The sequence below is a fragment of the Cataglyphis hispanica genome, chromosome 2 (assembly GCF_021464435.1).
Source record: "Cataglyphis hispanica isolate Lineage 1 chromosome 2, ULB_Chis1_1.0, whole genome shotgun sequence".
Taxonomy (NCBI): Eukaryota; Metazoa; Arthropoda; class Insecta; order Hymenoptera; family Formicidae; genus Cataglyphis; species Cataglyphis hispanica.
In genome coordinates, this window is record NC_065955.1 from 13,218,857 (window position 1) to 13,243,996 (window position 25,140).

Consider the following 25,140-nt stretch of genomic DNA (forward strand, 5'->3'; position numbering starts at 1 on the left):
AGCTGTAGAAGCGCGCGCACTAACTGTGTGGGGGATGCATGCGGCCGCGCATAAGGGTCGCGCGCGGAAGGGGAATCGTTATGCCCGCGCCCCTCTCTCATTTCCACGTTGCGTCCTTCCTGTTCGATCGAACACGAAACTGGTTCATCCATAATTTTAGCCCCGCTTACCCCGCTTATCTAATCATTTGCCTTTGCATTTGTTAAATGATTAACGCGACTTCAATATTTTTAATTTGATTTTATTTTTAAGTAATATATATCGTTTTTAAGAGATGTGTCACTTGTCCAATTTTCTTTGCTCGTTTAATACTTCGAAAATTGTTAAATATGTGAAAAGTCATATATATTTTAAATGCTTATATCAAGATAAAATAAACGATAATAATTTGACAGATATGATTCAAAATTGTTGGAACATATCCGTTGAATAAGTCACATAGAGTTTGAAAATTTAAAAAATCGTTGTGATCTTGGTATATGTATTCGTTCTCTTTATATTTACGCATGAATCTCTATGATTTTAATAAGTTTTCATTGAAAAAAAATTTTGCGAGGAACGGTTATTTCTTGATCTGTATTATTGTGACGGAAGAACAGGCTTTTGCGTAGAGATGAATCTCATTTTCATTGAGTTTTTCTTAAATATAATGAAACTAAAGTTACACAGAATGATGAAACATTCCGCGTGCCACGAATACAACGTTATTATCGCGGCATGCTGTGAAAGATGTTACGCGATTCGAAGAAGAGAAGCGCATTTCCATTCGTGCATGTGGGAATGGAAAGTGCACACGCACGGATGGAGGTGATCGCACGTGACACGCAGGCCAATGTCAGTTATGCGCCAACACACCAGCCAGTTTCGCGCACGTGGAAACATCCGCCCCAAGAATAGAGTTCGGATAGAGTCTAATAGCTGGAACTTGTTAACGAAATTGTTTGTGCTTCGTGATTCTGCTGTCAAACAAGTGGCCTTATCTTATAACTCTCTTCCTGCCTTCCGAGTGTTAACAAAATCGATAAATATTTTAAATTTAACTCCAAAATGTATAGAAACATTATAATTATATTTTATTAAAAGTGCATATATTTAGAATTAGATAAAATACTTTCTCTATATAATTTTCAATAATAATACTTAAATTGATCGTTTTATGATATTTATAAATAGCATAATTTTTATTTCCATGTAATTTATTATATTTTACCTTCGTAATTTATAAAATACATAGCCGATAAAGAGGCATTATCAATTTTTCGAAGCTTAAATGAGTAGTCGTATATGTATTACAAGATTAATCTCCACTCGAGTCCAGCTAGTAAATCAATTAAAAATGATTTTGTGTCGATGGTGCTCTTTATAGACAATGCAAATATGATATCAATTTATTTACTGAAGTGCTGCTTCACTCAATTTTCTGTCGCGGGCATTACTGTCGTGTCGCTTCCGCGAAAATATATTTTTGACGCATGGTTTTTCACGCTGGTACGATCCGTAAGCGGATGATCAGGCTTTTATGGAATATCGGCCGCCAGTAGCGTGCTTTGTGACGACCCATCGATAGGCGTGACTTTTCAATGCAACGGTGCATTGATTTTTGCTGGTTACATAGCACTGAATTGAAACACCGTGGTTCCAGACACACAATCGCGCTCTGGTAATATCGGCTGCATTGAAATTCACGGAGCTACTCGATGTTATCGATACTAAGATGCGACAGATTTTCGATTTTCAACCAATGGCATGTATTTTGCAAGATATCGCACAATCGCTTCTCTCCGTTTTTGTTAAAAATTGTTTTAATTTAATTAAAAATTGTAATTTTTTTTTCTTGGATTTTCTATCAATCTGTGAATTTATAGATTAACGAATTCTTAATATTTTTCGATTTTTAAAATTACACTGTCTAATCTTGCAAGTCTCATTTGCATCTTTTGTTTGGATATATTTCGAAATCATATATTGAAATATTAAATAAACATGAAAAATGAAAAAATTGCAGTATCATTCAAAAAACTGTAAAGAATGTACAGTCCCACTTCTCTCGATTGTAGTAAGTCGGATTCGGTGTTTCGGAAGCAATGAATGCACTTGTATGAAACTGTCCGGAGGGTTTGGTGTATCGGTACATTTCTTCAGGGGATGGTCGCGCTTTACATGTACATACCATGACCGGTTACGTGGGACTCGACCGATGACATAGAGCGGTCGCAGCAGTCACTCCATCGCGCATGCATGAGACGCGATATGAATTGCAAATGTTTAAATGCCGTTGGTAGGGTTTATATATAATATCGGTGTGGTCTCTCCCGCCAAGTAACTTGTTGGATCAGCCGCAAAGATTGCCTTATTTCTTTAAAATTCTATAGCTCGTCGTCGTGCACGTTATTTCCGTTGTCAATATTAACTCTCGCACGATTTATATAAAATATAGGAAAGTAATTTTTTATGATTAATTTTATGATTAAAATTTTTTATAATTGTTATTTATGATTAAATTTTTTTTTTTTTTACAGAACTTTAGTATCATATGCGATTAATGTGGACTGTACATATTATGACTGCATGCTATATATTTTTGACTTTTTATAATAATGTGTGGACATATTTGCAAAGATACTGCATTTTTCACAAATAAATTTAATTAACAGTTTATGATTTAAGTTAGAGAAAATTACTTTAGAACTAACGCTGTGCAAGATGACTTATGGAAGTTTCCATTTTACCGTTTCTGGCTCAATTTACGTCGACTGTATTAGACATTTTGCGGAAGATAGTCCGCATACGGTTACTCTGACTGTGGATGAGCAAACTAAGCTGACAAGTCTCTTCCGCTTACAGTTTGTCGACTTGTGGTTTCTGACTGTTTGATCCGCTCAAAGAGCTCTGGACGCACTCGAAAAATTTAGGTCAAGCGACTTAAACCGCATTCAAATTATTCTTGGGTTAATGTAGCATTATTAAAGAATTTCATACCATTTGTTTGTTTTAAGTTATAATAAGGCTCGATATTTACAGAGGATTATATTATTTTTTTATCCTTATGATATCGACACGCACGTCGATACGATTCTCAAAGCGATCATTTCCATCATCGAGAAATATCTTATAAGCAAGTATGTCTGCAACACGACTAAAGATACGTCGTAGATCGTGCAGAAGATTTATAATCCGAGCAATTCGCGCGAGAAATGTCGCAGATCGACGAGAAATTAAGCCCGCTTGCTCGGTAAACTACTGCTCCGCGAGGAACGAATTTCCCGTGCAATTTATTCGAGCATGTCGAAATCGACTCTCTCGCTCGTTGTCCTCGGAGCCACAATGAAGTCCGAATTTTCCAGCGAGATTTCAGCACGATGTTTTTATGCGCCCCATTTCTGCAAGAACGTTCTTTCGGCAAGTACTATTACAAATACATGCTTGAGGAAATAAACGCTGGTAAAATTTTTTATAAATATTCTTCAAGTACACATGACAAATTAAAAAATTCTAATAATAGAAGGTAGATGAATTTATTAAAGAAAAAAGATATAAAGCATTATATTCGTATGTATTATTTCTCACACTTTCATATTAATATAAAAATATCACAATAATATATTGCAAAATTTCATCATTTGGAATCTCTTACTTTTTTTTAAATAAATTCTTTTAATCTTGGTATTAAAGTATTAACAACGTGTAATGTTGTCCCGTTTTACCAACCTCTTTCAGTGGTTGCGAGAAGAAACTAAGTCGGAGCTGCCGCGATGTTTCGGTGGCCCGTTTCGTTTCCTTCCTGTATCTCCTGGTTTTATTCCCCTTGCCCATTTCGGGATCCACATTCCTGTGGAGCTTTACTAGCCGCGGCTTGAAAAACTTCGGCCAACTGCGAGTTCCGCCGTGAGAGCCCGGGTCTGTTACCGGGCTCTTTCCGCGAGAATGTCAAAACCCAGAATTTATGACAGTCACCTAAATGTCCGGCCGAGAAGGAACTCACTTGGACGTGTATATCACGTCGACTGCGTATTCGTGGCTGCGATTCTTTCACGATGTGGGCGCGAAATTTTTATACGGCCCTTACTCTCCCTCGGCGGGATCGCGCGCGGCCGCGTGAATCTCCACTGACACGCGTAGAATTACGCTGCCATTGTTCGCGCGACAGTACGATTTCCCGTTTCCTCGCGACAGTGTATCAAGTGTGTCGTCATTACGTCGCGTCCGAAATGGAAAACATTTCCCAGCGCGGCGACATTGCAGAGGGAGTTTTGAATATTACGCGCGCCGAGTTCTCTCCAATGCCTGCAAGCCATAAATACGCCAAGCTGTCGTTGCAAAAGTACGTGAGAACGGTTGATGTTGGTTATTCATTATTTTCACTTTGATTAAAATTCAACGTCTATTGATATTGAGAAAAAAGATTGTGGCCAAAAGAGAAAATCATTTTCGAAGATAGTTTCACGTTTTTCACCTAATGATCATTTTAAAAGAAAATTAGAAATAAAATTTTATCGTGATATTAATAAAAATTGTATAAAAAAGCTCCACACATATTAATTGTACGCATTTCTAAGATTTCAATTCTGTAAATTGTCAGATTTAAATATATGAAAAAATATGTAAATTTAATTAATTTTGCCCATAACTGTGTTTCGATGAGATAAATTCGATCTATATCAAACGCGATGCTTTTAAGAATGCAGCTTGTACATCTCGATCTGACGATCCAATATCCGGTATTCATAATACGCGAGAATAAAAAGCCCTTTGTCTTATAAGAAGCAGAAGTAGGTCGTGCGCGGATCAACATCTGGTTGATTGTTTTCTCATGCTTCGGGAGGAAGCTGATAGGGAGTTGCGCTAGAGGCAATAAATCCGGTAAGAGAGTCCGACTTCATATTATATTACGCAACACTGTCATGTGTAAATATCGAGTCGAGAGTTTATTTGTGCACACAGCCAGTCGCCGCCGCCGTCACTGCCACCATTGAACTTGCTTGTTTTTCGACCCGGGACGCCGTTTCGCCGACAATAAGTCCGTGAAGGGGTTTGCGCGTCACGAAAAACGTAGATAGGTAGGTAGGTAGGTACACACGGTGGCTCAAAAGGTCGCCGATAAAACCGGAAAGCACTCGCGTCTTTTCTTCGCCGGTGACAAAGGATCCCCAACGCGCCTCCGCTCTGTTTAACGGTAAGCTCGAGAGGAAGAAACGTGAGAATTCTCTCGCGCGCGTTCGCGTTCAGTTCGTGTTAAAATAATAACCGAACGGAAGGAATATTCTCGCGACGGGAATTTGTATAGCGAAACTCACCGCGCCCTGTGTGTAATCATTATACATGATAAAATAAGGGTCTAAAATGTGTGCGACTGTAGTTTACGCTTCCAAAATATTATTTTTTGGTTTTTCGAAATGTATTTTATTATTCAAAAATATTTCGCAGAATTGCATTTTGATATTTTTTAAATTTAAACATTATACAATCTTGAAAAAGATCCCTTATATAAAAAAATTATTACTATTGTGTTTTATAGTGTTATTATTTCTAATATATAGCATAATAAAGTGTCTGGCTGGATTCCTATAAAATTATGTTAAATTATGTTTATCTCAAATTTATGATTATGATTTGGATAAGTTTTCCTGTCAGTTTAAGTCCTGTCAAATTAATTTCGAATTTATCTTACCAATTTAAGTAGGAATACATGTTAAATAACTTCGCAAAAGTTACGAGTTTATTGCAAATGTAACTTTACAGTACGTTTGATTCTACGTTATGTTTTTAGACATTTTGACATATTTATTGGCAACATCTCTCGTGGAATTTATGTAAAGTGACAATTGGAAATCTGTATATTTCTCTGGCATTTACCCTTATACCTTTACGTGCTAAAACTATTTACTGTCGGGAGTTCTGGAAATAGTATTCAACTACACTACGTTTCGTAACGAGATGCAGGAAAGTAAGCGCGAATGATGGTGTTAATCAGACCGATATTAGCCCGCGGCTTATGTAATCCGCAGTTACGAGTCACCGATACACCTTTAAAGCGGTAAATCATAGCCGGTGGAGTATCGATCGTGAGTCTACTAGAGCTAACGCAGCCAACTGACATAATTACCGTTGTGAATACACCCGGTGCGCGGATGAAGATGTCCAAAGAGAATTATGACCAGGGGCTGTCGGCACGCAGTTCGTCGTTTCAATTTACATTTTCACGATACCGCGCTCGCCGGTTACAGGTTCGTATATCTTTCAGCTTCCGTTTAAGATTCGGGATCGTTAATGCGACGGCACTCATTGGTCGCTCAATTCGAGAGACACCAGAAAGACAAAAAAATTACTTATGTTTATGTTAATCAATAAAGCGATACTCGATTGAAAGATTGTCATGGCAACATTTTTGAAAAACACGATATATACTTTCAATGCGATGCCGTTTTAGTAAAAATAAAAAATGTGCATTATAAATGCAAAAATGCTAATATATGATTTAATCGAGAGAAACTAGAAAGGCATAAAAGTTACTTATGTTTATGTTAATCAATAGAGCAAAAAAAAATCGACGCTAAAAGAATATCATCACAACATTTTTGAAAAATATAATATTTATTTTCGATGCGATTCCGTTTTTGTCCGTAAAAAATATACATTATAAATGCAGAAATATTTATATTACTAATATTTGATTCAATCAATTGTCAAATGCAATATAAGAAATATTGAGAGATTTATAATTGCATAAAAATAATTAATTAATAATGTTATTATAATTTGTTACTATATTTTGTTTGAGAAAAAAAATTAATTTTTAATTTTTTTAAATAGTGTTGGTTTTAATTTTGATTGACAAAATGTGTTTACGTTTTGGTGGAAAGCAAAATAATTTTAAATCAATATTAGATACTATGATATTCAACAGATCATAATATTTGATTTAAAATTATTTTGCTTTCAACCAAAACGTAAATGTATTTTGTCAATCAAAATTGAAACTAAAACCTAAAAAACTGAAAAATTTATTTAATTTTAACAATTATTTAAAAGTAACGTATTTTTTGTTTTGATACGCTCTACATTTTATTGTAAAAAATATTAAATATATAAAAGTTAATTCTCGAGAGACAAATTTTTACTCTCTTTTTTTCTTTGTTATATCGTAATAATAAACATAACGATATATGCACGGCAATAATAATAATAATAATAATAATAATAATAATAATAATAATAATAATAATAATATGATGATGATGATGATGACAGTAATAATATAAAACAAATGACTTGACAGCGTCATAACTCGAAGAATCAAGAAACTACACTTGATGCGAAAACTGACCCATGTTGGTCTATTCGCCACGAGTTAGATTACGTGAAGCATATTTATGTAACGTTTTGTCGACGATGTTGCGAGAAATGTAATTTCAACGTAGAGATGTATTCTCGTATGTAGTGTTTTCGTTTTTGTCGCGTCACATTTACTACATATGCATGACGGCACGAAAGGCGTAATTAGGTCGTGACGTTTATAATTCGATTCAGCGTGACCCGTGCAATCCGCTTCGGAATTGCTCGTTTGCATCTTACTCACGGGAGACCCTACGGCTCTATTTGTTAAATGTATTTTAGCGATAAATATTTGGACAAAAACCGTTGTACATATATATATATATATATATATATATATATATATATATATATATATAGAGATTTGAAGGTTTAACGAGAGAGGAGTTTATCAACTTAAAAATTTTTCTTTTATTAAAATGTACTTAATACAAACAAAATAGGCAAAAGATGATCATAAACTAGAGTTAGCATTATTTGTGCATCAGCATCACAAAAAAAAAAAATAAATGTATACGTAAATGATTTTTATTATCTGGATTATTTGGATCAACAAATAAGATCAACAAGTATAAATATAATATCTGAATCAATAATTGTAATTTATTTGATATAGAAATATGTATGCGTGTATATATATATATATATATATATATATATATATATATATATATATACATACATGTGAATTTATATATATGATTAATGTAACTATTCGTTATTTATTTATATATTTATATATATTTCGCTTTAACAGCTGTTAAAAAATGCACAGTATAATCTGTTATTCATGATGAATTATTTTTGCTTTCTTGAGCTTTTAGGAGTTAAAAGAGTATAATCGTATATAGTCCGAGGTAAGTGTAAACCGAAATACGAAGCGAGGTAAAACGGAAATCTTACGACGCTTAGATCAGCTGTAAAATCGGATATCACGAGAGAGACAAATCTACGGTGTTCGTTAACGGGCTCTTCGTTGAGATTATATCGTGCCTTAGCCTGAGGTTAGAACAAATTATGTATCATACGACGACTTTATGATCATAGAAATAAATGATCAGTTTGCACTCGAGCGTAAGGATTATGTCTCTTCGTATCCACGTGAAAACGTATCGCATGCAATCTGTCACACGTGAGGATGATGCCCGCTTATTTTTCCCGATAGCTATATTTACACTACTCTCGGTAGATTAACGTGTACGCATATGTCTGCACTGTGTTTCTATACTTGCCACTTTTTTATCTATAAACCGTTTATATTCCGTCTGTTATATTGAAAGGGATAACGCAATCGATTCGATACGATAATAATATTTTTGTTAGAGTTTAAAGTCTTTAAATATTAAATATTATAATCATTTTTTACAAAATAATTTTTAAAAAATAGATGACCAATCTTGCATATAAAATAATTAATATTTAGAGAATAATTAAAAGAATATATTAAGAAATATGTTAATATTTTAAGAAATAATTGATGCGCGCGATAAAAATATTTTCACTTTTTTTAAATAAATATATTTAATAAAAATTTACATAACATTAATTTATTATTAATTTATATATTAAAAAAACTTTTTTTTATGTAAATTTTTATATAATTTAATAACTCTTATTTGAGAAAATTTGATTTTTTTATATTATAATTACAGATTTTGAAATAATTGAGATTTTATGCATATGTATATGTTATGCATATGTATGTATATATATATATATATATATATATATATATATATATATACATATATTAAATATTGATACCATATACATGTATTATATATACGCCATATTTAACTTAAATACTTAAATATTTCAATTAAAGAAATAATAATCAAACTAAATGTATGTAATCAAATTAGTAATTTTTTTTAATGTATATATATATATATATATATATATATATATATATAAATGCAAGTTAACAATCTACTTTGCTTGATACATGTATCTTAAAATGTAAAATTGAATACTTTTTTATACATCACATTATATGTATAATGATATGCATAATGGAAATAGCATGCAAATGTTGCGGCGAAACAATTAATAAATAATAAATGAAGAGTAAATTATTTCACAGTTGTGTTCGGCCATTGTCCGACGTTTGTTTAGATCTCTTCTTTTTTTCTCTCTTATTCTTTCCTGCTTTTTCACTCACTTTCGGAAACACGAAAAATTACGATAGCCGATACACACACACTAATTAAGATATGACAGCAGAATATGACGGCGCTCTCCAGATTAATCATGTGCGACTTTATCATATCGCGACAAAAACAACGTGAAAACTGTGCTGTTAAAATAAAAAATTAATTTTCGCGAACTTTTCATATAATACGCTAGTACGATAGATTCGCACACGCATTCGCATGGCAGACTTTGATCATCGCTCGTAAAATATTATACCGAATCTATGATTGTATCATCTATCGCGCGTCTTTTGAATATATCACATAACGTAAAATATCTTTTTGACACATAATGATCGCTTTGTCACGAGTCTATGAACTGTATATATAGAATATATATATAGAATCACGGTAATTAGTTCATTACATGGATCAATAGTCACTATAATAATTGTAGCAATTTTATAACGATCGTACTTTGAAAAATACTACGATATCACACAGAGCGTCTCGCGTCTCTGCCTACTTCGCTCGAGTCTCGCCGCACGAATGACAACAAGGTGACCGGCGTGTAAATAACAGCGCGTAACAACATCACACTCTCATAAATTCGACATTCGTTTATAACGCTGGTTACGAGTCGTAAGACGGATAGTGTGTCGTAGTGTCTCTCGAAATACGGTCGGCGCCGGCGGGACGTTGATTACAATTATTACAATCAGCAATTATTATTAATGTGATAACTCGATTACGGTTAGTAATTCTTCTGATTAATAATTTGTGGCGATTGTTATTCATTATATGATATTTATAACGGGCAATACAATAAATAGTAGATATAAATACAAAGATGACAATTATTCGATCGAAATAATACTAGTCAGCAATTCTAACCAACTGTATTTTATTAGATATCGCGGATATCTAACTCTAATTTATCTTGTACATTTATTCGCTTATATTAAAATGCGAAATGGCAAAATTGTTATAAAGTACAAGCATATATAATTTATTGACAATAACGGGATAACATTAGTTAGTGGCGTGTAAATTTAATCGCACATTTTAAAATATTAATCGTAGTATAAGCGAATCGTAGTATAAGTTCCGCATTGTGATCTGATCGTAATGAGATAAAGTCGCAAGTAATAACATTGGGATTGGCGTGTAAAAAATGCTATGCGGTAAATTCTATTGATTATTGCGCGTAATATCGTAATTATCCGTGCTTCCGCGATTGAGTGCTACGAAAGAACAGCGAAGGACTACTAAAGAGAGAAGAAAGAAGCCTAGAAAGCTATGGCGGAACAACCATAAAATGAGTAATTCATTTTTTTATTATATCTCATTTTTCATTATTTTTCATTATTCATTCATTATTTATTATACTTTATTATTTATTATTTGTGCGCAATTAATCGTTTATTGCCGCAACGGTTGTGCACGGCTTCATAATGTAGTAATTATAATAATAATAAGTCGCTAAAGTTTAATATGTTGCAAATGTGGATTATTATGAAATTATAAGAAAAGACCGATATCTTTATTCCTGCAAGTAAATTATACTTTGACTTTGCGAGATCGCGCTAGAACTTGAGAAGAAACTTGAGGCGTTGCGTTGATAAATAACATGCGATAAATGAACCGAGCTGTGATCGTAAGGCGTGCAATGTGCGAGCATAAACTATCAACGTGCGAAGGGTGTTTACCGTTAAAAGGGGGCGTTTGCGGCATGCAGCTTGCCACATAGGGGGTGCCTTATCGCGACTACATGGGCGGATTGTGCGACTCTGTAGATTATCACCAAAGCCATATCACTCGACACTATTATGTAGATGTACATACGGTACTACTGACGCCTCTTCTTTTTTTCTTTTCTCACATTACTTTTAAATATTGAAACGATTGTGCGCTTAAAAGCGCGTGATATTGTATATACATCGAAGCTTCAATACTTATCGCGATTGCGTAGGCATTATGGGCGCGATAAAGAATGCAGCGGCTGATTAATGATACCTATAATATGGCAATCATAATAGAGGGACGATTAATTATCGGGGATATTGCGATTAAGTATATAGGGCGATCGGAAATATTCGATCTTAATTACAATAGATTCTCTGAACAATTTAAAGTACTTTTTTAATTAAAACTTGAAAAATTAATACATCGAGTGTCTTAATACATCGAGCTACTTCTTTTAAATGTAATATAAATGATTAAACAATTTATCAATACTCTTCTTATTCTCTTCTCTATACAGAATTTGTTATATAAAATGTATAAATAAATAATTACAGAACTATGCAGAAATTATTTTATATCGAAAAGAACTCTGAAATTTTCAAGTTTCTTATGTTGTTGTGAATTATAATAATGTTTACTGTCGTATTATTACAATATTGTAATTTATATATACAATACATTATATATATATATATATATATATATATATATATATATATATACATTGAAAGTAAAAAACTAAAATTTTTAATTATTCATTTTAATTTTTCACGCGCGCACTGAATGATGAGTTTTACACACACATATATGTATATTATTTAATATCCGAGAAAGAAATTAACGAATAATCGTACATATTATTTATTAAAACCGATGTTAATATATTACTTTTCTAGAAACGTGCGCCTGTTAAATTATCCAAAACATTCTTTTTTAGACCGGTATTATGTTTCAGCTGCCGGTACAGTTCAACGGCATGTTGCAATATTTCAAAAGTTTGCTCTGTAATTAATGCTTATATATCACAAATGTTTTCAAAGTATGTTAAGAAATTAAATACTAAGTAGCAAATATAAATATATGAGAGTTCTCTTACGATTTCTCTTACATTTTGATATATTTCATATAGAAAAGAGCATACTTTATTGATTTGAATTGCCAGGATTCTTGACATTTACAAGTTTTAATAAGTTTAAAATATATCGGAATAAAGTTTGAGAGTACTCTCTTACAAATTATATTTTATTAAGAAAAATTTTTTATTAAGAGAATTTAATAGCACGCGGTACACGATATTCGCATCGCACTTACATTAAGATCATACCTTCATCATACATCATTATTTATTTTACAAGAAAATATTTTATAAGAATCTTGACGTTATCTTGCTCTTACGCATTTTCCAAGAAAAATTGCGCTGAAGCAAAATACTAGCATTCGCATTTTTGGCCGCGGATGTGTGGCCAGAGGTAAATCCGGACGCGATCGAAGATTGGAAAAGCCGATGGAAAAGGGGTGGCGTAAATAAGGTGCGCGCGGAGAGAGGATGGAAAACGGCAGAGTGGATTACTATAGAGTTAGCTGGTTAACTCGACGAAACAACGGTACCAAGTTAGCGCGCGAGAAGTTGGCGTCAGTTGGCACCAACACGGCGCAATCGTAGGAGTCGCGGGGTTGAAGGGGGAGGGAGGGAGGGGAAAAGTGGGTGGCGAACTCAGGCGCCCCTAACTATTTCATTGTTTCATAATTGAAGCATTTGCGGTTTCACAGTTATACATATATCCATTAAAGGGGCCGGAGCACGAAAACGCAGCGTCGTCGTCTGCGAAACTCGCCTCGTTATGGCGGCGCAATCGCGGAACGTCTTTTGAGAAACGATCGTTTTGCCAGTTCCCTTACTAGCGGATCGCCCATCTTCCAATAATTAGACTGCCGAATATCGTGCTGCATGCCTGCTCGTTTGCAATTAAGTTATGCAATAAAGGGAACGTTAAATCTAAATGTTACCATATTTCTATATGCTTTGAAGCTATATGATCAGAATAATCGATCCGTGTATCGAACTCGATATATAATAACTTTTGCCATGCTAGTATTAACCAATATGTTTTGCAAAGTAAAATTGCAGATAATTATAGTGATCGATTGTTTTTTGATAACTTAATTCGCGCGTGATCGACAATTAGAAGAATAATTAATTTTTCTTCATAATTTTCTACGCTCTCTTTTCTTCGATAAATCGAGATAATGTTGGGAAGTGGGAATTGATGTTATAATGTAAAATTTTTTGTAGCTCGTCTATAAAATTGAACGGCAATTGAATGAAACGGAACGACGAATTATTTTCTGACACATTGTCTCGATGTATGTAAATCAGGTCTGATTAAATTGACCGCTTGTACATTACGTATTATTCCTTTTTCTATTTCCGTTTAAATCTTCAGATGAACGTGCATTCATACGCACATTCTTAGATAGCACATTTTTAGTCTAATTAAATTATATATATATTTGGTATGTATGTATATTATGCTGAGAAGAAGATCTTTATGACATCCTCTAGATATATAACAACTTACAAATTTTGCTCTTTTTATAAGACATAATATATCAAATCTTTACTTGAGATGAAAGGATTTTTTGAAAAATATTTTTTGTAAATATCAGCTTTAATTGCATTTTATTCGTGCGACACATTTTATTCTATTAGCCATACAGTTGGAAATTAAATTTATCTTTATAATTAACATAAACCTGAGGCGAAATGATTTGAGCTTAATAAAAATTATATGTATCTTCGAAACATTGATCAGCAATTCATCTAGATTTAATAAAAACAATTTTCAAACATACACACAAGTGTAATTGGAATCGGAATGTTTTAAAGAGTCATGAAAATAATGAAACAAACAGAATCTACAATAGTCAATTAAAATAATTTAAATTTCTCGCAGAATCCTCACATTCATTAATACATGTCGCTCATCATAGATATTTATCGAATTTTGTATCGCAATTGATTATATGTAATTCGTGCGACACATTTTAACCAGAAATTCGCAGCATAGGTAGCATAGTGGGATCGAGTTTCGAGTTAATGGTGATTAACTTATAGCCTCTCATCGTCATTATAGTGCGCCATCGTGCTACCCGCGCCTCGTTTTCAGTCTTTGACAGCGGTTTAATTACGCTCATCGAACTCGTCGAGCGATAAACATTTTTTCAATCCGCTTCCACCGTCACTTTGTCCTTTTGCCGAGTTTTCACAAGCACCCATGCACGTCTCTCTGTTTACGCGATCGATGCGCAAAGGTCCACAATCGTGACCCCATCGTTAAAAATAGAGCATTGCGGAATTGTGTAAAATTCGCGCAATATCGCTCTTGCATAAAATATACGGAAATTAATGCAAAAATTGTGTGCTCATACTTGATAAATTAATTTGCGCAAAGTATATCTATAGAATTTATGCAAAAAATACATTATTTAAAAATTTAGAAACGGTATCTGTTTTTCATTTATCAAAAAATATTTACGCACGCATACACACACACACACACATTAACATCCGGTGTAATTATTTACATGATTAATTATCAATATACATTAATCTTATCTTTTTTATGTTTGTATATTATTTCTTTTATAATACATTTCTATAATATTATAGGTACATAAATTTTTCAAATGATAGAAATAAAATCTGAAATATTAATCTTATTACTTGGTGTTTGTTCCACAATAGGAGAATATGAAAAGAGGTATAAAAGAAATATTATGCGTAACATATTATATTAGATTTTTATTATAATCAGAACAAAATTTTCTGAAAAAAATATAAAATTAATATAAAAATGAGCTCTCTGACATTTCTCTATGTATTACTGAATTAATGTTTTACATACAGGCAAAGTTTTTGCCGAATATTATTTTATGATAATTAATTTAATACTGAAAGAAAATTTTAATATTTAAAAAAAAATTATGTTACAATATGAAAATTTTTTTTATAAAGCAAAAAGTAATAATTATCCTTATTGTAACGTTTACTGTTACTGCGTGTGTTTGATTTGTTAGGATCGATCATATATACAGAGATCAAGGCTGTTTAATTTTCCCACAAATTTAGCACATCGTTTGAACGATAACCATAAGTTTACGCTGTTACACAAGAATAAACATTAGTCTGAATTCGGTTACGCACATTCCTTTTGATACGTACCGGCAGATTCGAAGATTATTGACAGTTATCATATTATCTATTTTCTGTATTTACATAAAGATTTAAAAGACTAAAAAAATATAGCTAAAGAGCATAGAATTTTTTAAATTGTCTTTTTAATATTAATATTTGCAATCTAAGAATTTACGCATAAAGTCATATTGTGTGTGATACATACATACATATATGTATATATGAGTATTTTATTATAAATAAAAACATTCAAAATATTTTATTATTACTACAAATATTTAATTTTTTAGAGCTAAATTGCAATTAATTTTATCTTTTTAAAATTTTTTTTTATTAATTGATTTAATTTTTATTTGTATATAAAAATATTTATATTTATTGTATACATACATATATCAATTAATATGAATTTAAATAATAGGCTATTTTTTATACAATTAAAAAAAAATAGAATAGAAATGAGAATTATTGCTTGACCAATAATTTCTTCCACGAATGAAAGTATTAGCCTTGCTTGAAAATATAATTTATAATTCGTTCTTTGATAAATGAATAATCTTCTTACTAATGCAAAGCTGCTTGCGACAAGCTATGTAATCATAACGTATATAGGACATTTGAGAATTATTGTTTATTTTTAACATTCTTTTCTTTTTTCAAAACATTTTTTAAGAGAAAAAGAAAATAGAAAATAAAATAAGATACTTCAAAATTATCAGCATCATTATTTCATCATCATCACTACTTATTTCAACATATAATTATTATTATTGTATTTATTTATCCGAAAGTTAGAAGGAAACTTATAATTATTCTATATATAAAGACCAAAAGCAAAATGCAATCACAATATTCGCGACCGTGCCACTCTAAATATGAATAACAAGAACGTGACTAGACGTGCAAACGGAAGAGATTCCCCGGGATAATTAATCGACTGGACGTACCCAGCGGCGCTGCAAGAAGAGCGACCGCGTCTCCCGCGTTAATGTATATAATCCTAAACTATCCTGAATGGTGTACATCGAAATCGGTGATGCGGCATGCGAGCGTGGAAGCGACGCATTTAGTGAATTAGCGTCTCTCCCTGCCGTCGCAATCACGGTAATGCGCTCGTGCGCTTGTACTCTTCGGGCGCGGATAAAGCGATGTGCTCCCGCGTATCGTACACGCATCTACGTGGCCGAGATGCTCAACAATTAACAAGCCCGCGTTTGCGAGATCCCTTTCGCGATCCGTCCGATCTGTCAACTTCGCGTGCTTGTGGTATGGAAGAGAAAAAGCATCGCGTCATCGATGCTTCGAACATTGCTTGAGCATTAATTTGTTTTTGCAAATTATACAGATTACTGCATATAACAGGAGTATTCGTCGAACAGTTCTTTTTCTTGCGACAAGTGATATAATTTATCTGCTCAATTTTGATTGGACACTAACTTCTTTCTGCGATGTATCTTTACAGAGAGATTTTTTAAAATATTAATATCTAAATATTTGAATATTTGAATAGAGAGAGAGAGAGAGAGAAAGAGAGAGAATGTTAAATATTGTTCAAATATAATATCTGAAATTAAAAATGCATAAGATTCTGTGATCTGTTCTTTTACTTGAGCTTTTATTCTAAGTTTCTCGAAAAAAATGTATTTGCACTTTTTTTTTTAGAATTTTGCACAATTTAAAACAGATAAGTGAGTTTACATGAATATGTAATTATATTAATTAATGTTAATTGATAATAATATCGCATCCAAATTAGATGAAGTAAATGTAGTCAAACTATTTAACTGATAATTAGAAAATTGTTTATGTATCATCTGACATTTTAACTCTTGGAGAAAATCACAATTAAATTTAAAACGTAAAGAAATAATTATTGTAATAAAACACCTATAAAATGATAAATATAAGTAAGAATAATAAATATAAGTAAATATAATTAAAATATACTATTGCTCATATAATTTTCTTAATCTGTGGCTAAGAAATTGTCACGCTTGATATAGCAATTATTTTTGAAACTATTCTTGTTCGTGATTATTCTAGTTTTATCAATTTTCATTGTGCTTTTATAAATTGATTGTAACGAAATACGATCTTTCGTTAGTAAACATTTCAATGCATTGCGTCGACGTGGCATCTTTCTCCGCGATAAATTACGTGTCTCTTGTCGCGGCGTGTAATTTGGTTTCCATTTGATTTTAATTTACAACCGGGACAAACCTCCGCTTGCAGCGGTGGCAAAATTGAAAACCCATTCTACTTTTCGTCGGAAAAAGAACGTTTCATATTACGTTCTTTCGGAACCAGACGCCGATCGAATGTTCCGTATATCAAATCGACACGGAATTTTCTGCAAATTGAAATTAGGAAGTTAAATTCGAAAGTAGGAAGACAACATCATCATATCATTCGGCAAATGATTCACGCATTATTTAATAAATAATTAAATCCTTTTATATTGCAAAACTAAATAATTTTTTCATGTACTTTTAAACAGATGGATCATATCAATAATATATTCCTCGCAAAACATATACGCGCTGCTTCTTCTCGTATCCCTATATATACTTATAATCGTGCAACTTCGTACATTATCACCGGCGACACATGTGCGACGTTCTGCATAAAATTTTATTTATCGGCGCATATTGTCATTCGCAGCTTGCAATTTTATGTAAACGCCCGGTAACGTGTATTCACTGTTATCACTTGTCGCTTCCGTAATCGTTTCGCGCATGTCACATTTATTGGACGAACAGCTGTCTACACGGTACAGCGAGTGCGCGGCGAATTGCGCCAAATAATTTTACTATGCGACGCTGTTAGTTCGTTGTGTAACGCAGGTCGAGTATTTTGCCGCTTTTTTTTAACCAACTCTTTATCGACCTTACGGTCGATTACTTCGCGCGATAGCAGACAAATTATTTTAGCGCGTTGATGCAGCGTCACCAATTTCAGAGCAATAATATAATCAACTTTAAAATGAGATACTACTTTATTTACGCTTCTCTTTTTAGAGAATGTGTTTATAGCGTTCCAAATATTTTTTTCCATCATAAATCGTGCAGCGTATTTATCAATATAAATAATTACAAAATTATCACACATTTAATATTTTATTATTTTAATATCTTTGCAATAATGATTTTAATTTACAATTTGCATTAAAAAATTATTAAAATTAAATGGCGATAGTTTAAAAAAAGAAAAAAAAATATGTATACAATCTCTTTTCTTACACGAGAAAGTAAGGAAATAACATTCGAGATCTCCCGGATATTGATGCGAAAGTTATGAAATATATTAAATATTTCATAATTTTCATATCAATATCTGAGAATATATATCTGGGAAAATATATCATTTCTAGGAAAATATCATTCTCTTGAACTAACGATATTCTTGCGACGTTGAGATCCGAGAAAGTCTTTTTTTGTCCAGCTTACGATAATTCTTCGCTGATAAATCAGCGAAGCTTTTTGCGATATGCACGGGTCGCGCAACGAGCGGAGCGCATTGAAGAATCGTTGCGTAACACGAAACGTCGTTCCGAACGTGGTGGAGTTGAATCCCGAAGGGTTGCATTTCTTGAAGGGTGCGCTGACGAAAAAGCGATTCGCTCCGACTCTCTTCTCTCTCCTCGCTTGAGAAATCTTTGGCTGTCTCGTTAAAACTTTTCCTCAGCACATGTCTCAAGAGCGCTCTCACCGAAGAAGGTTGCATCCCCGTTTCGGCATCGTACCTTTACGCGCGGTATGCAGCGAGAAGCAGCGGTTTCCAGATATGCCTCACCTGCACGTGACAAGCGCACTGGGATGACTCCAAGTTTTCGTACCTGCTCGTAGATTCGTTCGAGCAACCTCCGTATCGTATTCAACTTTGTAAAATCACGCGATAAAATTACTAGATTTGAGAATCGTTCGTAGTTTTCTTTGATTCTTATAACATCGTGAACAAAAAATTTCGTCGAAAATCCACGAAACGTAATTAATTCTACAATAACGAAAAACATTTGCCCAGATTTGTTTAAATGTCTGAAAATTATTTAGCTCGTTTCCACATGTGAAAAATTGTGGAAAATATGAAAAATTTCGTAATTGAAACATTGTATAATTCAATTCAGTAACATGAAATTTACAAAAAATAAGATTTCCATTTCTCTACATTTTTGAAGTTAAATATTATATGTTGACGAAATCATATACCGATAAAATATATAAAGTGTTACACCGTAGTCAGTAGGTCAATTCTTAATAATATAGTCGAAGTAGATATATATTTATCGAAAATTTAATTTTGTAACTAATTTTTAATTTATTTTTAATTCTTAATTATTATCTAAATTTTATTAACTAAGATTTTTGACATGTTGTGAGTATTCAGATTTAATATTCAGATTATAAATATATATTGTAATTTTAAAAATTTTTATTTCTTTTAAAATTATTTTATCTCATGATTTCTCGCAACTTATACTTCTTTGGGGATTTGCAACATTGAATATATATTACTATTCGACTATTACAATATTGAACATCTGAGTTTTTAATATAATTTCTATTATAGAAAAATATTTAGAAAATTTAGATTTGTCGAGTTTAGTTTTAACATTTACGGTAGCAACACATATGGCCGACGTTTTGACCATCTTTCCTGCATCCACAGAATTTTATTATGTTGTTGGAGCATAAAGGACTAACGTCGAAAAGGCTAACAAAACGGCATTTTCATCTTATATTTATGCGCTATACCATACTTTTCGTCTATCTCGAGATGAGGGTGCGCGCTCTGGCCGGACTCCATATTCGTCCGATATCGTTTGTTATCGCTTCCTTCGGGATAAGAACGGCGTAGGCGGCCGATGAAAGTGGTCGATGTCCGGTACCACTCGATTCGGCGGCAGCGTTCTCACGGGACAAAAGAGGCTTCGCTTCCATAAAAATGGAAATCCACGTATATGATCCTTTTTTCCTCTTTTTTTTTCGACGTATCCCGCTCATGCACGTGCGCGGGCCCTGCCATCTTCGTGCTCGACGTAGCGTACAGGATGGTGTTCTCGTAATCTCCCCATTGTGCGGGCGCTACCACGCGTGTACGCAGATAGGACCGATTCGGTCACTGCAAGCTGGCGAACGCGTGTTTCTAGGTGCAGACATTACCTCGTAAATCTGAGCCCGCCTTGTCAAACTTCTCGAAGCTGATCACACATACACGCACAATGACATAGAACAATTTAAATTAACAAAACATTTTTCTTCTTTTTTTATATTTAGATATATATATATATATATATATATATATATATATATATATATATACAGTTATTATGGGGTCCCATAATAACCGTATCACCTCTCGTATGCAGGTAGAGCAACCGAAAACCGAAAAGAAAAGTCCTTTGCCATTTTTTTCTATAACGCTTAATAAAGCAATTATTATTGAACAAAGTCTGGTCAATCAGTGCCGATTTTTAGCCGGACGCACGTCAGTGAGCCACGCACTTGGTAGCGGTGCGTCAACAGCTGAACGCTCTCGCACACTATCAGGCGCGCGGCTCATTGATGTGCGCTTGACTAAAGATCGGCGAAGATTGGCCAAACTTTACTCAATAATAACCCCTTTATTAAGCGTTATAAAAAAAAATAGTAAAAGACTTTTCTTCTCGGTTTCACTTGCTCCTGCCCACGAGAGATGATACGGTTATTATGGGACGCCCTGTATATTACATTTACATGTATGTATATATTGTATTAGATTTATTAGATAGTAAAACATGAGAAAAGAGCTCTTTCTTATAAAAAGAGCCTTTTCTTCCTTTTTTTAATATCGCAATGTTTATTACGACTTTTTTTTGTATTTTTTCTTTTTTCTTTCTATTTTTAATTATATTATTATTTTAATAAAAAAACACGATATTATGTACAGATTTATATATAGATATTATATTATATACAGATATATATAGATTTTTATTAGAAACACGACAGATGTAGATTCATGAGTTGTTTTATGGCTTTATATAACATCATACGTGAATCGAGCAATCTAGCACAACCAGGGCGATAGCATTGTAATGCCTTCTAGGATGAGTAAAACATCAGGTAATATTTCTACCGCTCCGTCAGAGCTCAATGCCACTTCCGAAGCGCATCATTGGTCTTTGGCGCTTTTCAGACCGATCCCGGAAAATAGAGCTTCGATAACCTGCACTCCATCTTCTCCGACCCATTTTTATCGCGAGCACGTATATACACGTAGCGGCGCACACACACATTCTCTCTTTCTCCGTTTCGCAGGATGCGGATTTGTGATGCGCGATACATCCACCGATGAAAGCAGCGAGCTTTACATCTAGAATTCGCTCGTGCGCGAGCATGTAGCTGGCTATTTTCCGCGAGCAGAACGAAGAGAGTACATCGTACTTGATGTAGAGCATGCGAGCATGTGATAAGTACTCGTGCTTGTGGCAAGATGCGTCGCGGAATGCGGGTAACGTGTTTCACTACCCGCTTTCATTGAATTACAGACGCTAAAACGAAAACTAAAAATAATAGTAGCTCTCTTTCATCCTCTCCATTTTAAAAAGTTTATACATACAGAAGAAAATTATTTAAAAATAAAAATATAAAAGTTTCAAAAGTATTAAGTATGAGAAACAAAATTATAAAAAAATGTTATGGAACTTTGTGTTGATTTAGTTAAAAAAAATATTTCATATTAAACATTGACAGACTTGAATGCGTGATAAAGAAATTGTTTTCAGAAGAAAAGTCGCAAGAATTATCGCGTTATTTCCGTACGGCGATCGAATTTTCCCATTCAATTTTCACCGACGGAGAATCGGTCGTGAATTCAACGAGGAATCTGTCGCGCGACACCCTGTATACGCGTGTCGCGCGGCAAACACGTGTCTGTGCCGCGCATATGGATTGCATATGCAGACGCAGGTGCGCATACGTGCGAGGCACATTCGCACTCGAGAATCTCGAGTATGCGCGCGCGCAGGAGACCTCGGATGCATACACAATGCACAGACGTTGTACTTCCCTTTCCGGTCTCCGCCGCCGCGGCATCTTGTATAACGTGTGTTATTGGATTTGTTTGAAACTCTTTAAATTCGTGAGTGGAGGAGAACCGTTCGTTCTAAGACCGGCGAATCGAATGATGTTGAAATAAATGCGAGAAGTAAATGGAGCTGTACATGAGCACAGAATAACGCGTTTAATTATACTGCATGTATATATATTTAGTAAGAGAAATTTATGTTATTTAGATATGAATTTTTTATGCGTAAATATGCTAGACGAGAATCTACTCAATCTGTTGATTTATTATGTCGAATATCAATAGGTTAAAAATTTATAAACGATGGATTATACAAGGAAGTCCAAAAAAGTAAAATGTGCTATTGTTTTAGCTCGCATCACATCTGAAATCACAGAAAAATATTTTCTACTCCGCTATCGATGTAAATAGCGTATCTCTAACCATTGAGTGAGACAGCTGACCGTGAAACTTTATGCACTTGCGAGTCCTAGTAATAATTGAACAGTGAACCATTAGTTTCGATTGTTTTTTTTTTTTCCAGTAGAAAGCGTGTTACATCGAATATTTTGACGAGTCACATCGTAATCCTACAAGCGCATATTTTGACAATTTTCACATACCAACGATGAAATTGTTCATGGAGGCGGCAAACGTTATTTGTGTCAACACTGGAATCGACATATGTGCAATTACCGTAGGGCTTACATGTGCCGGACTGTTTTCACTGTAAACAGTTCGGGCATGGGAGTCGATAAAGTTTATCATTCATTGATAAAATATATCTGATGTGAGAGTACACGATCGAGTTCTCTCCGTTATATGTCGTTTGTTGACAGTTCCGCTGGCATATCAACTGACTGTTCTATGTTTCGCAAAGATTTCTATCGATAAAAACAAAACTGATGGCGAGCTTGCAATGTCATATTTCACGTAGCGGTTTTGTTTCGAATACGATTGATGCGCGATGTAATAATAATGATAACTATAATTTAGTTTATATGATTGCATGTAGATCCATCAATTCATCACATTGCTTATCTCTCATTATTAATTGATTACATAGTAAATAAGATATATATATATATATATATATCTCGAAATATAATAAATAGCTTTTTCATTACATATTATTTATCTGATTTGTCCTCAAAAGTATATATATATATATATATATATATATATATATATATATATATGAGAGAGAGAGAGAGAGAGAGAGAGAGACATTTTTTGACATTGTCAATAATGACTAAAAAATAAAAACTTTCTAATGAACGAACAATAAGCTTTAATCAAGAAAAAAATATAATTGTACACATTACATCTATTATCACATTATATCTATATAATGATATAATTAGTTATATTTGTTATTGTGTTAGCAATATTTATATAATATGTATATTATTTGCGCCTTTAATATATATTTAAAGTTAATTTTAATTTTTCCACAAGCTTGCGGAATTATTATCATTTTATGTATTATTTAATTGATATAATTTACTCTAAATTTATTCGTCATTTTGACCGCAAGGTTAATATTATGATATAAATTCCTCGTGATAAGATCGTGCTTCGTTATATATTGAAGATAAGAATACAAAGTACCATTTTTGAATTTCAATATCATAAATCGTAATTGGATTGCATATAAATAAATGCGCGTAAATGAAATAAGATAGTAAGACGCACTCGGTGTACCGTTGACTAAAATTTGATTTAGTTCTTACTTTTCAAAGTAAATGGTAGGACCTGTTGCACGCATCAAATCAAGCTAGCCTGCTTGATGAAAATCACCGGTTGCTCAATTCACTTTCTCAATTTACCTTATTTCTCGGGTGCGCTTCTTTATTTGCGTACTTTGTTGTTGTATTGATTCTCGTTTCGTTCATTCGTGGAACTTTAGTTGCTCGTAACACAAGATTAAAGCGCAAATCACTTCAATATAAAATATACACGTACACACAATTTTTTGTTCTGTGCCATTCAACACACTTGATTTCTTCTAAGCTAGATGCAGCTCGGCAATCTATTGCTATTTTTGAATGATTGTTTTAAGATTACATCGATATGCAATTTATAAAAAATTGTCGCTGATGTGAGAGATGCAGAAATTGTTACTGTTTAATTCTTGTATTAAATATATTTAAGCGAGAGAGAGAGAGAGAGAGAGAGAGAGAGAGAATAATTTAAAAAAAAAAAAAGTATAATGAAATGTCATTTGTCGCAACTTTTTAAATTTTTAGGGTTTTTATTTACAAAAAATAAATTTTAAATTTATAAGAGAAATTTGTAAATTGGCTTTTAACAAAAACGAAATATAGATATCTTTCTGTATCAGTTAAAAATTGCAGACACAACGTCATGTGAGCAGTTGTAATATTCAGACACACATACATATATGATTAAGAAATAATCTATAAAGCAATATGATGGTCTTTATTATGACTTTATTATATGTAGAATTATGATACAAAATTCTCTTTCATACGTAAATTTTTAGAGCAATATAATGTGTACTTTTTCAAGGAAATGAAGAATGTAGAATAGAACATATAAAAAACATAATATCCAGAGAGAAATAGGAATGTAAATTAATACAAAACGTCGCGCTAGTAGTATTCCCATTCGCATTTAAAAGTCGGAATATTGGGCGCGTACAAAGTGAAATACAGCGACACGAAAATT

General features: G+C 33.1%; 1 protein-coding gene across 9 annotated transcripts in view; it reads left to right on the forward strand.

Moving 5' to 3' along the window:
- LOC126858910 (CUGBP Elav-like family member 2) overlaps positions 1-25,140 on the forward strand; it is a 507,709-nt gene that overhangs the window by 167,005 nt on the left and 315,564 nt on the right. For 3 of the 9 annotated variants that reach the window (XM_050609619.1, XM_050609621.1, XM_050609626.1), the window contains exon 1: positions 10,299-10,786. The exons of 5 other annotated variants lie outside the window; for them this stretch is intronic. The gene's annotated coding sequence lies outside the window, so the exon portion shown is untranslated. Of the gene's footprint in view, positions 1-10,200; positions 10,218-10,298; positions 10,787-25,140 lie in introns of those variants that run through there. One more of the 9 variants, XM_050609625.1, reaches the window with a different exon arrangement.